The sequence below is a fragment of the Pelophylax lessonae genome (assembly GCF_965119305.1).
Source record: "Pelophylax lessonae genome assembly, contig: HAP1_SCAFFOLD_613, whole genome shotgun sequence".
NCBI lineage: Eukaryota > Metazoa > Chordata > Amphibia > Anura > Ranidae > Pelophylax > Pelophylax lessonae.
Window position 1 is genome coordinate 54,312 of NW_028119732.1, and position 15,542 is coordinate 69,853.

At 43.7% G+C, this 15,542-nt stretch overlaps 1 pseudogene across 1 annotated transcript in view; it reads left to right on the forward strand.

Annotated features, from left to right (window-relative positions):
• LOC309544017 overlaps positions 1–14,210 on the forward strand; it is a 36,034-nt pseudogene extending 21,824 nt beyond the window's left edge. Inside the window, exons 2-3 of the transcript in view lie at positions 12,294–12,355; positions 13,183–14,210. The product of the transcript in view is annotated as an uncharacterized misc_RNA (transcript). The remainder of the gene's footprint in view (positions 1–12,293; positions 12,356–13,182) is intronic.
• Positions 14,211–15,542: the final 1,332 nt, after the last annotated feature.

Consider the following 15,542-nt stretch of genomic DNA (forward strand, 5'->3'; position numbering starts at 1 on the left):
ATCTTTATGGGGGGGTGGCGGGTATTTTAAGTGTAAAAGGGAGGGCCGCAAGCGCTACACCTGGTCACAAATCACAATTATACAGGTATATAGGAAAATGCTATATACAGTATACAGTGTGTTGTGACAGGGGGTGTAGGGGTTAACTGGGGGGGGGGCGATCAGGGGTTAAATGTGCCTATCTAAGTGTGTGTATGTGTGCTTGGTGCAGTACTCACAGTTAGATGTGCTCTCTCCTCTCAATGTATCCAAAAAGGATCATGGGAGGGGAGAGCGGGTCTTTTCTGAGCCTGTGTTTACATTACACCGGCTCAGCATGGAATCTGATTGGGCAGGACCGATCAACAGGTCCAGGGCAAAAATCATTGGCCTGGACCTGATGACTGATTGGTTCTGAACCCAATCAGGTCATCGGCGGCGGTGGGGGCACACGGGAGCGCGCCCCAGAACGTCGGGAGCGAGCGGCGTAGTACTACGTCACTTTGCCTGCACGGGGCTGACTCCCGCAGTAAATGTACTTGCGGCGGTCGGCAAGTGGTTAAGATGCAATGAAGCCAAATCCTTTAATACTAAATCCCTAAAAACTGTGACAGCTGGTGCTATCTTCCCTGGGGGATTAAATAATAAAGGGTTAGACAATCCGGAATGGACAATCTCTGTGGAATGATTGTTGGAAGTAATTGGGCGAGGGTTGGTCAAGATGTATCTTTGAACATTAATTTTCCTTATAAATTTTTGAATATCTATGAAGGTGTTAAATTTGTTCATGGACCTAGGGGGAACAAACTTAAGTCCTCTATCCAAAGTATATAGTTCTTATTCTGACAATTGGACCTTACTTAGATTGAATATACCTGATTGAGTTAGGTTCGTTGTCTTTTTCCTTTTGCGCCTCCCCCCTCTGGTGCCTCTCTTTGGTTGGGACCTCTCTTCCCGTTTTGATTTTCTCTGGGAAAATCCCAATGATGACTCGGCCCAGGTTGGGATTGGTTGTAATTATAAGGAGACATATTTCTAGAATCGACCTCATCATCAAAGTAAGGAGAATGATTTCCCCTATAAGAGTGTTGTTGTAATGGGGACTTTTTATAATGATTGCCACACATATTAGTTAAGGCATAAGGAAAGGGAATTTTTAAGGCTTTTATTCTTCATACTCGCCTTGGCAAGCGCTTGTAAAGAGTCCCTGGTTGAAAGAGACAAGCAAGATTTCAAACACCCCAGATGGGACTCGAACCCACAATCCCTGGCTTAGGAAGCCAGTGCCTTATCCATTAGGCCACTGGGGCTTGTTTTTAATAATGATTGCCACACATATTAGGTAAGGCATGAGGAAAGGGAATTTCTAAGGCTTTTATTCTTTTTTTTTTCTTTTTGTTTTTTTGTTTTTTCCTTTTTAAATCTCTTTTTATAAAAAAAAAATTTATAGCCAACAAGTCATACAAACATAACAAAGAAGAATAATCATAATATCAAAATCTATCCTCTATAGTAATATAAAGAATAGAAAAAAAAAAAAAGGGGGGGGAAAGAATATCGTTTCTCAACATCTTAACATATTAACATGGGCTGGTCCGATTGATTAATTTTTATTTTTTACTATTGCTATTGGAGATGGGTGTTCCCATATATATCCTAAAATGTTGGTCCGTCAACACTGCATACGTCCATATAATACCTTAATATAGGCAGAGAATAAGTCGGGGAAATCAATTTAAACAAGAAGGTGGTTGCATTATTCAGGCCTACGAATCACTTATCTTTAGTTTTCCCAAAGTTCGTTCTATTTCTGCTTTTAAGTACCAGTCCGTGTATCTGAAAGGTTTCATAAAGTATTGAATGTCCACGTCTGCAAGTTCTTGCTCTATAAAGGATTGTCAAATCATATAAATCGTGAAGAAGTGTCCACATGGACTATTTAATGGTCAACTAAATGTCCCAAAACTCAGGAGTTCTTCCAAACTCTTCAACTTGAAATATGAGCCACCAGATGAGTGATCTCCTTACCAGATAGATAAAGGAAATTAGCCCTCAAAACACCAGATGAAGTGGATCTGCAGCCTCGAATCCAAAAATTGAATCGGTTCCCGGATATTGTTTGCATGTGGAGAGAAATTAAATATCCATAGCGTGACACTGTATGACAATCTCTCAAACACCCAATATGTGAACCTTCACTAAGAAGGTGAAAGGAAAGGCCACCACACCAGTGCAATTAACACTGCCAACGGCCAGGTGATACGTGAATAAGACAGCCCAATAACCACCAAGAGGATATAGAACCGCCACCAAAATCACTGCCTCTTACCAGAGTCTGATTAATACAAGCCAAACAATCAATGACTTCAGTGTGTGCCAAAAGCCATATGGAAATAGATGCAGAAATGTGAAGAGACACTCAGAGGTCTGATGATCTAGACCAAAATCACTGCCGCTTACCAGACTGTGACAGGTGACAAGCAAAGGGTCTCAAACAATCCTCTGGATAACTGATGTCAATTGCTCCAAGTCCAGCCGACCAAGCCAAAAAGGGAGACAAAAAAGCACTCCATAGTGTAAAACCAAACAAACTTTAATTCAAAAAAGAAGAGCAACTTACAAAAATGTAGATGGAGAAAGCGTGGATAAGATGCGAGCCGCCGGCCGGTCGGGCTCCTTCGCCCGTCCTCAAACTCAAAGCAGTGACGTCAGCACGCCGCGACCGACGCACGTTTCGTCAAATATGACGTTTTCAAGGTACTTTGCTTGTCACCTGTCACAGTCTGGTAAGCGGCAGTGATTTTGGTCTAGATCATCAGACCTCTGAGTGTCTCTTCACATTTCTGCATCTATTTCCATATGGCGTTTGGCACACACTGAAGTCATTGATTGTTTGGCTTGTATTAATCAGACTCTGGTAAGAGGCAGTGATTTTGGTGGCGGTTCTATATCCTCTTGGTGGTTATTGGGCTGTCTTATTCACGTATCACCTGGCCGTTGGCAGTGTTAATTGCACTGGTGTGGTGGCCTTTCCTTTCACCTTCTTAGTGAAGGTTCACATATTGGGTGTTTGAGAGATTGTCATACAGTGTCACGCTATGGATATTTAATTTCTCTCCACATGCAAACAATATCCGGGAACCGATTCAATTTTTGGATTCGAGGCTGCAGATCCACTTCATCTGGTGTTTTGAGGGCTAATTTCCTTTATCTATCTGGTAAGGAGATCACTCATCTGGTGGCTCATATTTCAAGTTGAAGAGTTTGGAAGAACTCCTGAGTTTTGGGACATTTAGTTGACCATTAAATAGTCCATGTGGACACTTCTTCGCGATTTATATGATTTGACATTTATGTAAATATTTGACAACATCACTCATTAGCGCGACTTACCCATTTCATACGTTTTTGATTGTTTGTCTCAATTTAAGTCGCTGCTGGAATACAATAGTTAGCGCAGTTATATTCCATACTTAATCTATAAAGGATTGCCATTTGTCAAAGAACGTTTTTGTGGAGATATAATGTAAAACCGTATCCGTTCGTTCCTTATGCAATAATGACCAAATCTCCCTTTTAAGAGCAGATAGAGTAGGGGGACTAGGCTGGATCCATGATTTTAGGATGGTCCTCTTAGCCCCCAAAAAAGATAGATGTATCCACGGCGGGACAGTGGATGATAAGTTTGCCTGAGAGGTATTATTTGGCAAGTTTATTCCGAATAGCATAAGATGCAGAGATTTCCGTAGGTCGGTATTCATTACCCCATTGGCATAGTGCACTACTCTATCCCAGAACGGAATCACTCTAGGACAGTGCCAAAATCTATGAGCCAGTGTAGGCCTGATTGACTTACAGAGAGAACATATAGCTTTAGTTCTCTTATCTTTGGTGAAGAGGGTTGGAATATAGGCTTTATGAATAAATTTAAATTGAGTCTCTCTCCATATTTCGTTCACCGTAAGTGTCCTGATAAGCCTATAGCCCTGAAATATCAGATGTGAAAACTCTAATCCAGGAAAATCGATATGCCACTTTTCAAACATTCTATCTGTAGAGGGGGGGAGCAGTTCATCTTGCAATAATTTAAATATTGTGGCGTTGCCAACCGCCCGTAGATTTACGGACAGCCCGTAAAAAAAGGGCACTTTTCTCCTGCCCGTAAATGCCCGTAGCAGGAGAAAAGTGCCCGTAAATCTACTGCGGTGGCGGCACTGTCAGAACTGCGCATGCGCGGCGCGCAGTTCCGGAGATCCCCGAGTTCTTCTCTCGACTCTCGCACTCGCAACGATGCAGACTGCCAGACTCGCACTGTTCGTTGGACGAGTGTCACTGCACTGCCCGCCTGCGCCCGCCCCTAAGTCCGCCCCCGCCATAATTTAAGTTTTCCCGCCGCCGCCGCCGCCGCACCGGCCATGCAGAGTCACTCTATCTGGAGTGGACTAGGAGATGCTGCCGCTAAATGGATGCCTGGTGGAGTGGACAGAGCAGTCACAGACTGACAGCCGAGGCAGAGGACTGGTAAGTGCTGGGGCTCCGAGCCTCCGACAGCTAGCAGGAGCAGACTGGAGTAGAGAGATGAGTCAGGGGGCAGAGGACATCAGTGTCCTGCTCCTGTGCCCCCTTCACCTCTCCACAGGCAGTGTCACAGCTTCACTCTGCACTAGTAATGTCACTGATGTTTGTGGCTGTGGAGAGGTGAAGGGGACTTAGGAGGAGGACACTCATGTGGAGAGCTCTGACCATCTCCTGTACCATGTACACAGTCCCTGACCACCCCTCTGTACCATGTCCGCAGTCCCTGACCCCCCCTCTGTACCATGTCCGCAGTCCCTGACCCCCCCTCTGTACCATGTCCGCAGTCCCTGACCCCCCCTCTGTACCATGTCCGCAGTCCCTGACCCCCCCTCTGTACCATGTCCGCAGTCCCTGACCCCCCCCTCTGTACCATGTCCGCAGTCCCTGACCCCCCCTCTGTACCATGTCCGCAGTCCCTGACCCCCCCTCTGTACCATGTCCGCAGTCCCTGACCCCCCCTCTGTACCATGTCCGCAGTCCCTGACCCCCCCTCTGTACCATGTCCGCAGTCCCTGACCCCCCTCTGTACCATGTCCGCAGTCCCTGACCCCCCCTCTGTACCATGTCCGCAGTCCCTGACCACCCCTCTGTACCATGTCCGCAGTCCCTGACCACCCCCTTTACCATGTCCTCAGTCTCTGACCACCCCCTTTACCATGTCCTCAGTCTCTGACCACCCCCTTTACCATGTCCGCAGTCTCTGACCACCCCCTTTACCATGTCCGCAGTCTCTGACCACCCCCTGTACCATGTCCGCAGTCTCTGACCACCTCCTGTACCATGTCCGCAGTCTCTGACCACCTCCTGTACCATGTCCGCAGTCTCTGACCACCTCCTGTACCATGTCCGCAGTCTCTGACCACCTCCTGTACCATGTCCGCAGTCTCTGACCACCTCCTGTACCATGTCCGCAGTCTCTGTCCACCTCCTGTACCATGTCCGCAGTCTCTGACCACCTCCTGTACCATGTCCGCAGTCTCTGACCACCTCCTGTACCATGTCCGCAGTCTCTGACCACCTCCTGTACCATGTCCGCAGTCTCTGACCACCTCCTGTACCATGTCCGCAGTCTCTGACCACCTCCTGTACCATGTCTGCAGTCTCTGACCACCTCCTGTACCATGTCCGCAGTCTCTGACCACCTCCTGTACCATGTCCGCAGTCTCTGACCACCTCCTGTACCATGTCCGCAGTCTCTGACCACCTCCTGTACCATGTCCGCAGTCTCTGACCACCTCCTGTACCATGTCTGCAGTCTCTGACCACCTCCTGTACCATGTCTGCAGTCTCTGACCACCTCCTGTACCATGTCCGCAGTCTCTGACCACCTCCTGTACCATGTCCGCAGTCTTTGACCATCTCTTGTCTTTTATCATGTCTGCAGGGGAGTCTGGACTCTGGAGAGGAGTCAAGAGTGAGAGCGCTGCCAGGATGGGGGGTCACAGGAGAAGTCAGATGTGCGGGGCCTGCGGAGTGGAGACAGGGGCCATCTGACTGAGCCCTGCACAGTGCACCTGAGAGGAGGTCAGTGACAGAGCCGCCAGACCAGTCTGATGGGGGGGGGGGGTCACTGATGTAAGGGGGCACTGATATAAAGATCCCTCTATATTAGTAACCCCCCCCCCCCATATCTTAATGTATTCACTCCACTGTGTAAGGTGGTCTCTGGTCACAAGATTGCCCCCCACATCAGAGTTCCTGGCGTTCCCCTTTACATCAGAGTCTGCAGGATTCTCCCCTTACAGTGCGAAGAGGGAACTCTGCGGACCCTGATTTAAAAGGGAACTCTGATGTAAAGGAGAATGCAGTGGACTCTGATATATGGGGGAACGCTGTGCTGGCTGGGTTATATTAACCTGATCTTCATGTTAATGGAGAAATATGGTTTTTGACTTTTGTTTAACCTAAACACGTTGCTAATAGCTCTATCTACATGTTTATAGTTTAAGTATTGATATTTGCACGGTTTAGCACTGAAAACAGCCTGTTTATGTACATTTTTGCACTGCCAGTAAAAAATTGGTGCCGTCCGTAAATTTTGGACGTTCTGCCAGTAAATTTCCCTCTCTGGGGTTGGCAACACTGATATTGAGTAGGACCTCTGTTGTATCAGATTGTCAATCATTGTATGTTGAAAGCCCTCTAACAGGCTTGGCGCACATGAAGATATATACGAAGTTGCTTGGTGGTAGGCCAGGAAGTGAGATTTAGGAAGATCATATTCTGCAGCAAGATCCTGAAAAGATTTAAATTTAAGTCTGGAGGTCCCGCTTTCCATTTGTATCAAAGAGTATGCTTTCACCAAGCCCTTAGATTTCCACTATTCAAAGGCTAGATGGTCCCTTGCCTGGGGAAACATTGGATTTCCCATCAATGATAGATACTTTGAAATGCCTAGTGGAACATGTAATTTCTTGCGGGTTTCCCTCCAGGCTATAAAAGTATCTCCTAGCAAAACATGTTGTTGTATAGTTTTTGGTAAAGATGAGAATTTGCTATGCAGAATGCCCGCCAAACTCAGAGGATGAGCTATTTGCTCCTCCAAAGTGTTGTTAGTGTAACAATTTCCCTCCCCAAGCCAGTCCAGCCCATACCTCAACAAACATGCAAGATTATACAGTCTAACATTTGAAAGACCAGCCCCCCCCCCCATATTCTTCGGGAGATGCAACTTTTCCAGCGAGATTCGCGGGGGTTTGCCTTGCCAAATAAATTTTGAGAAAGCTCTGTTCAACATTTGAACATCCTTATGCTTCAATAGAAGCGGTATGGGTTTTATTCTTCATACTCGCCTTGGCAAGCGCTTGTATAGAGTCCATGGTTGAAAGAGACAAGCAAGATTTCAAACACCCCAGATGGGACTTGAACCCACATACTCGCCTTGGCAAGTGTTTGTATAGAGTCCCTGGTTGAAAGAGACAAGCAAGATTTCAAACACCCCACATGGGACTCAAACCCACAATCCCTGGCTTAGGAAGCCAGTGCCTTATCCATTAGGCCACTGGGGCTTGTTTTTTACAATGATTGCCACGCATATTAGTTAAGGCATGAGGAAAGGGAATTTCTAAGGCTTTTATTCTTCATACTCGCCTTGGCAAGCGCTTGTAAAAAGTCCCTGGTTGAAAGAGACAAGATTTCAAACACCCCCGATGGGACTATGTAGACCCCTTATGTATTTATACATGGTGATCATATCCTCTCTTAAACTCCTCTTCTCAAGAGAGAATAAATTCAGTTCCTCAAATTTATCCTCATAACTGAGCTCCTCCATGCCTCATATCAGTTTGGTTGCCCTTCTCTGCACTTTCTCCAGCTCCCCGATGTCTGGAGAACTGGTGCCCAAAACTGAACTGCATATTGCAGATGAGGTCCTACTAATGATTTGTACAGGGACCAAATGATATCTCTCTCTGGAGTCCATGCCTCTGTTAATACAAGAAAGGATTTTGCTTGCTTTGGAAACCGCAGCTTGACATTGCATGCTATTATTAAGCTTATGATTATTATTATTATTATTATATAGGATTTATATAGCGCCAACAGTTTGCGCAGCGCTTGATCTACCAGAAAACCCAGATCCTTCTTCACCATTCACTTCCCCCAGTTGCACTCCCCCTAGTATGTATGATGCATACATATTCTTAGCCCCCAAGTGCATAACTTTACAATTATCAACATTAAACCTCATTTGCCATAAAGTTGCCCAATGAAACAATGCATTGAGGTCAACTTGTAAGTTGGAGACATCCTGTAAGGAATTTATTCCACTGCAAAGCTTGGTGTCATCTGCAAAGACTGAAATGGTACTTTTAATCCCAGACCCTATATCATTTATAAAGATATTAAAAAGTAAGGGTCCCAATACTGAACCTTGGGGTACACCACTGATAACCTTAGACCATTCAGAATAAAAATCGTTAACCACTACTCTCTGAATACACTTTTAGTTGTATTTCGTTTTCTATCCATTTACAAACTGATCTTTCCAAGCCTATAGACTTTACCTTACACATTAGCCGTGTGTAGGGAACTGTGTAAAACGCTTTTGCAAAATCCAAGTATACTACGTCCACAGCCATCCCTCTGTCCAAGGTTTTACTTACCTCCTCATAAATAGAAATCGGATTTGTCTGACAACTTCTGTCTTTCATGAATCCATGCTGTCTGTTATGTAAAATACTTTTTCCATCAAGAACTCATCTATGTGGGCTTTTATTAAACTCTCCAGTATCTTCCCGACTTTAGAAGTTAAACTAACTGGTCTATAGTTACTTGATAAAGACTGTGATCCTTTTTTTAAATATAGGCACCACATTGGCCATACGCCAATCCAGTGGTACTATTCTAGTCAAATGAAAAGTCCCATTAAAAAGTCCCTAAAAATGAAACAATGACTTTGAAATGACAGAGCTCAATTCTTTTAGGATCCGTGGGTTTATGCCATCCAGGTTCAGGTGCTTTATTCTGTCTAAATAATTCTAGACCATATCACTTTTGAGCCATTATGGATCATTTAGGGCTGTGTCAATACCATCCCCATTATGGTTATAAACTCCCCCATGCTCCTTTGTATACACAGAGCTGAAGAAAGTATTTCATAAATGTGCCTTCTCTTTGTCCACAGTCACCCACTCCAGATTATTTTGTAAAGGGCCTACATGCTCAAACTTGATTTTCTTTACTGTTAATATATTTCAAGAATTTTTGAGGGTTTGTCCTACTATGTTTTGCAATCTGTCGTTCCTTTAGAATTTTTGCATCCTTGATTTCCTTTTTACATATTCTATTATATTCTTTGTAACATTTAAATGATGATAGTGTTCCTTCATTTTTGTATTTGTTTAAAAGCTCTTTTTTGAGTTTTTTATATAAGTGCAGACTAAAGGTACTTATACATCGCCGGTATGCATTCTGGTACTGATAGGATATCACAGAGGGATGCTTCTAACTGCACACCTATTGGTAATTAGTCATCATTAGTGTTAGGCGAATGGTTTGGGCCGAGCGATAGTTCAGCCTGTTCGGCAAACACCTTAATTTTCGGGGTGCTTGGCAGATTGTTTGCTCGCCGAGCGACCCACAATGCACTGCGTGCTGCACAGTGCATTCTAGGGCCTTAATTGGATGAAGTGTTGCACCGCTTTACTGATAAGGGCACAGAGCAATGTCAGAGCCCTGATTGGACAAAGTGATGATGACTTTATCCAATCACGACTCAGTGATTATAGTCCCACCCCACACTATAAAAGGATCCTTTCCAAGGGAAGCTTTTGCAGTGCATTGTTGGAGTGGAAGATAGATAGAGCAGGGCTCAGTTTGCTACTAGCGAGTTAATGTGTACACTGATTGTGACTCTGAGTGTAGAGTGTTAGTGTAGTGCTATTATAGTGTCAGTATAGTGTGTTGTCAGTATAGTGTTAGTGTAGTGCAGTGTTTTAGTGCTATATACAGTGCTTTATACACCTTTATTTTTTTGGTAGCTGCATGTTTTTTTTTTTTTTTGTCCCCTGCCTGCCCCCTTTTTTTTAAATTGTCAGCCAGAGTTTTCTGACTATGACGCTGGTGTTCCCCTTTTATTTATTTATTTATTTTTAATAGTTTTTTCATTTCTGTCAGCGTCAGTCCTCAATTTAAAGTGCACCAAACACCACTTTTCATTCAATAAAGTGCATACAATCATACATTTCCCAGTTTCTATTAAATGTGGGTAATAAGATCCTCCCCCCCTCCCCCCTCATCATGTCTGGAAGGCCAACCAGGAGAGGCAGATGTTCCCATGCCACTATGAGGGGCCCAGCAGTGTCTGTGTCCACAGGCAAAGGTGGACATGGTCTGTCCTCAGACAAAGCATAATTTCCTCTGTTTAGTGATGTTGCCCATGCTATCCCGCCACAGCATGCAAGGGAGGTGGTGGACTGGCTTACTAAACCATCCTCATCCTCTATGACCCAAGTTGACACTAGTGCGCAGTCCACTGCAGCTGCCAGAGCAGGTTATTCTGCCTCTAGAAGGTTGTGGGATGAAGGCACCACCAAAGACCAATTTTTCCACAACTGTTTTTGACGGGGCCATCACATTTCAATTCTTTACAGCAAGGCATTTCTTGCATTAATCAAGAGTACCTCCATAGGGTTACAGTGTAAAGGCACCACCAACACCCAAAGCCCAATTTTTCTGCACCTGCTACTTCTATCCAAAGTCTGCAAAAGAGACACCACAATTTATACAAAAAAAATCTCTAATCTTGTTCCGAGTGCAATACATTGTGGCCCCCAAGCCGTTGTCTTACCTCTGTGCTTGCCAACAAGGGTTTCTCCACCAAGTACTAAGTCATGTTTTGCTTGGGGATCAAATACTTATTTTACTCACTGAACTGCAACTCAATTCATAACATTTGTATCATGTGATTTATTTGTGATATTCTGTCTGTATGATTTAAAATACACCTATGATAAAAAAAATTATAGACCCTTCATTTCTTAATTTCAAGTGGGCAAACTTACAAAATCTGCAGGGGATCAAATAACTATTTTCCAGACTGTAATAGCAATATTTCATAGGTGTGGGACCGCCGTGGAAGCTGAGAACTACTGTTGTATTTTCCGCCACTTCATTGTTTACTGTGGTCTTCCAGGTCCTGTGCCGATTGGTTGCTGTTCTGCATAGTAAACACTCAGCATGGTTGCCATTCACAGAAAACCTTGTGTTTTTTCAATAAATACAAGGCATTCTCTGACTTGACAAGGTGGGGATCATGATGTTAGCACCCCACCTCTCCACCTAACCAATCAGAGAACGCCTTATTATCATTGAAAATAAACAGTGTTCTGTGAATAGCAGCCGTGCTGAGTGAGCAACAACCCTTGTTCACTATGCAAAAGAGAGGATTGCTCAGTATTGGACCTGGAAAATAATGTTGAACACTGTAAAAGCAATGAGTACTACTGTGATTCTCTGCTTCCACAGCAGTCCCATAGGTATGGAATATGTATACTTACAATGCTTTTCAGCCGGTAATGCTGAATCATGTAAAAGCAATCTAATTGCTTTTACATGTGGTGGAAAGGGTCCCCACCACCTTCCGCTGCCTTTCTGGGCTCTCCCATTCCACCAGGAAGCCAGAGACTGAAGCCACCGGCTGACCATAGAGATGAAGGAGGACCAAAACTTCCTCAATCATCTTTATGGTCTATGAAACTGGAAACGACCAGGATGCTTTTCCAGTTTTGGTTTGAGGTTTTCAAACCATTACCAGCTTAACAGGATCTGATTAAACTCATCTCAGTTTGACCAGATGCTTTTAAGGGCAGATGAGAGATCTGGCATCTAAAAGTTTCAACTATGGAGATTTTTAAGTACTGTAGTTTGTCGCTATTCAACGGGTGTTTGGTATCTATTTATTCAGTGGAAAATCATCTTTTCATAGTTTATAAAAAAAAATGGCTATTAATTGTGTTTTTGTACATTAGAATTCATTAATTTGCATTTTTTCCCAAAAATTTGCGTTTGAAAAAGCCACTGCACAAATACCGTGTGACATAAAAAAATTGCAAAACCCCATTTGATTCTCTAGGGCTTCTGCTTAGAAATAGATAGTTTGGGGGTCTAAGTAATTTTCTAGCAAAACAAAAAAATGCAAATATTCACATGTATGAGAGAAGTGTCAGAATTGATATTGAGGTTGTTAAATGCTCACTGAAATCATACTTTTATTTACGTATATCCTTATTTTCCAGACTGCAATTGACACAAAGCCAGAAACATACCAGAAGGAAAACATGTTTGTCTTCTTCAGTATGTAACTCTCCGGCGTTTATTTGTGTGGTGTGGATTTGCAGCTGGGGAAGTTAAACTCAGTAGTCATGTAGAGATGTGTTGAACTACCATATCCAACTCTCAAGACTCATCATTGTGCATCAGCCTGTCTCAGCAAGCACATACACAAACACAGACACTCATTAAAGATGTTCCTGGAGTGATATGTTTATATGTGAAAGTATAGAGGTGATACTGAGGGGACAGGCGTGGATAGTGATAGTAATGGTAAGAGGTAACAGATGGTGATAGTAAGCACTTAGGATAGCAATCATGTACAGGTAACAGGTGGTAGTGAAGAGCAGATGAAGTGTACAGGAGATGCTAGGCTAGTGCAGTGACAAGATGGTAATAGGCTCAAGAGCTTGCAATCTAAGTAGCGGTGCAGATGTTAGATGTAACAGTATAGTTCTTATAGTAGCAATAGTCTTTAGTAAGCAGAGTAGTAGTGAAAGTAGATTAGGAAGGTATTCCCCTGTGGGGTACTTATCACTGGTAGGTTTGTAAGGAGAGGGTTCCGGCGGTGAGGTAATGATCTTGTAGCGAGATACAAGATGTTGTAGCAAGTCTTCGGTCAATCCAGGTATTAGGGAATAGCTGGAGGATTCGGCAGCGTTAGGTAATGCTGTAGCACGAACACATGTGAGTGAATGCCGGCGGTTGAAATAGCCGCTCAGAGCGGCACTCACTGATGAGGTCATGGAATTTAAAAGGGACAGGTACTAGATGCGTTCCACCTATCTATATGGTGGAACGTAATGTACAAATAATAGGCTGGAAGGGTACCGCAGGTACCAGGATCTTACACAGTACAGTGTCTGACTTACAAAAGCTTGTTCCTGCAAAGCAAATCCATTTCTTCAGCAGCCAATGGCCAGCAGATAGTGTAAGGCCTACAACGGGAACGAGTTCAGTTACTCAGGACAATACGAACTATTCCAAGGACCTAATGACTAATAGACAAACTAAGTCACCCTCTTCCACTTTAAAGAACAAAACCGTTAAAAGGTCATTGTCGGCTAATGTGAAGTTTAATATACAATTTTTATCTTCAGATGGGACAAAACAGAAGGCTGAGTTAGTGAGGGAAGAGAAAGAGCCTACAGACAGACAGTTCAGGTATAGAGAAGTCAAAAAGATTTGGCAGGAAAGCAAACAATGCCCAAAACCTGGCCTGGCTTGGGAGGAAAGGGCTCAGCTTAGTCAGCTGGGAACAGTCATAAATGGAGTCAACCCCAAGAAGAGAGTAGACTATGACCGAGGTTCCCATTCCAGGCCACAGCAAGTCTCAAAGCCTTCTGGCTCAAGCAGTGCAAGATGATCCATGCCAAGGCCGAACAGTGTGGTGGAAATGCAAAGATGGAGCTACATAACTATCTCAAAACCTCTATCGCCACCAGGACACCAACAAGGCTCTTCAGAGATTGGCAGTTTATTTCCAGCTGTAGAGTCTCACCTTATGAAACATTCTCCAAGATCTGGGAGAAGATGTGATAATTCTCCCAACACTCTTACCACGAGACCCCTGGTGTTGGAGGCCAGAAAAGGAAGACAAAGTTACCTGCCAGAGGAAATACATCCACAGGGAGTCGAAATCCAGACTCACCAAGCAGAGAAGATAACGTCTTCTCCCAGACAAGACAACAGAACACAACAACGTGAGTTCACACGTCATAAATTCATCATGGTCATCTCCAATGCTTGGGAATCCTGAAATGAAAAGTCCTGTCCATGAATTTGGCAAAGAGCAAACAAAAAAATCTGGTACCTTTACAGCCCCTCATACTACAATCCCAGTTATCAGCATCCCAACGGCACAAACAGATACTTCCGAATAAATGTTTCTATCAGATTTTTCCAGATTTTTGTTTGCATCAAAATAATTATTACTTTATTTGTTTTTAAAGGTATCCAAGTTTGTATCAGTAATGAAACAATTAAAAATGCAGGAAAATATAAAAGCTTTAGGTCCGGTTCACACTGATGCGATGCGGGAAGGCTGCGAACTCGCAGCCTGTTCCCGCATCGCACACGCACCCCCGGCAGTTCACACTGCCATATGCGATCCGCTGGGGGTGTCAATGTAATCTTAACGACACCCCCAGTTTGATCGCATATCGCAGTGCGATCGTGCAGTTCGCACAGGATCGGATCGCACAAGTGTGAACTGCTGTGCGATCCGATCCTGATGCGGCTGCAAAAATGCCTCCTGTGCGTGTTTGCTGCGGGTGCGATGCGAATTTAGCCATACAGTTTGTATGGCTAAACTCGCACCGCACAGCCAATCGCATGTAATGTCGGAGCAGTGCGCTCCGACATTACATGCGAACCCCGCACAAGCACAAGTGTGAACCGGGGCTAAATATATATTTTTGTAGAGTTTCTAATCGCAACTTGACGATGGGCTGGTGACCAAGTTGTATTAACCACTTAACCACCGGAAGATTTAACCAGGCCATTTCTTGAGATATGGCACTGCGTTAATTTAACTGACAACACTGTACCCAAATAAAATGTATGTCCCTTTTTCCCCCACAAAGAGAGATTTCTTTTGAGGGTCTGCAGTTTTTATTTTTTGCACTATAAACAAAAAAAGACCAACAATTTAAAAAAAAAAAAAAAAAACTATATTTTTTACTTTTTGCTATGAAACATATCCAATAACAAACATTGTAAAAAATCAAATGTCTTCATAAATTTAGGCCAATATGTATTCTACTACATATTTTTTGTTAAAAATAAAAAATAAATCTGAATAAGTGTATATTGATTGGTTTGTTATAGCGTCTACAAACTATGCAATTTTTTTTTTTTTTTGTACTAGCAATGGCGGAAATTAGTGACTTATAGTGGGACTGCGATATTGCAGCAGACATTCTGACACTGACATTTTTTTGGGCATCAGTGACACTAATACAGTGATCAATGCTAAAAATATGCATTGTCACTGTACTAATGACAGGGGTTAACATCAGGGGCGATCAAAGGGTTAACAGTGTGCCTAGCTGGTGTTTTTCTAAACTGTGGAAGTTAATAGGGGAAGAAATGCTATGCAGGGACTCAAATTCCATCCCTTCCCTCCTGTCAGAACGGCGATCTGCCTTGTTTACATAGAAGATCGCAGTTCTGTGTCTTTTCGTGTCGGTTGACAAATATGCAATGCGGGAACC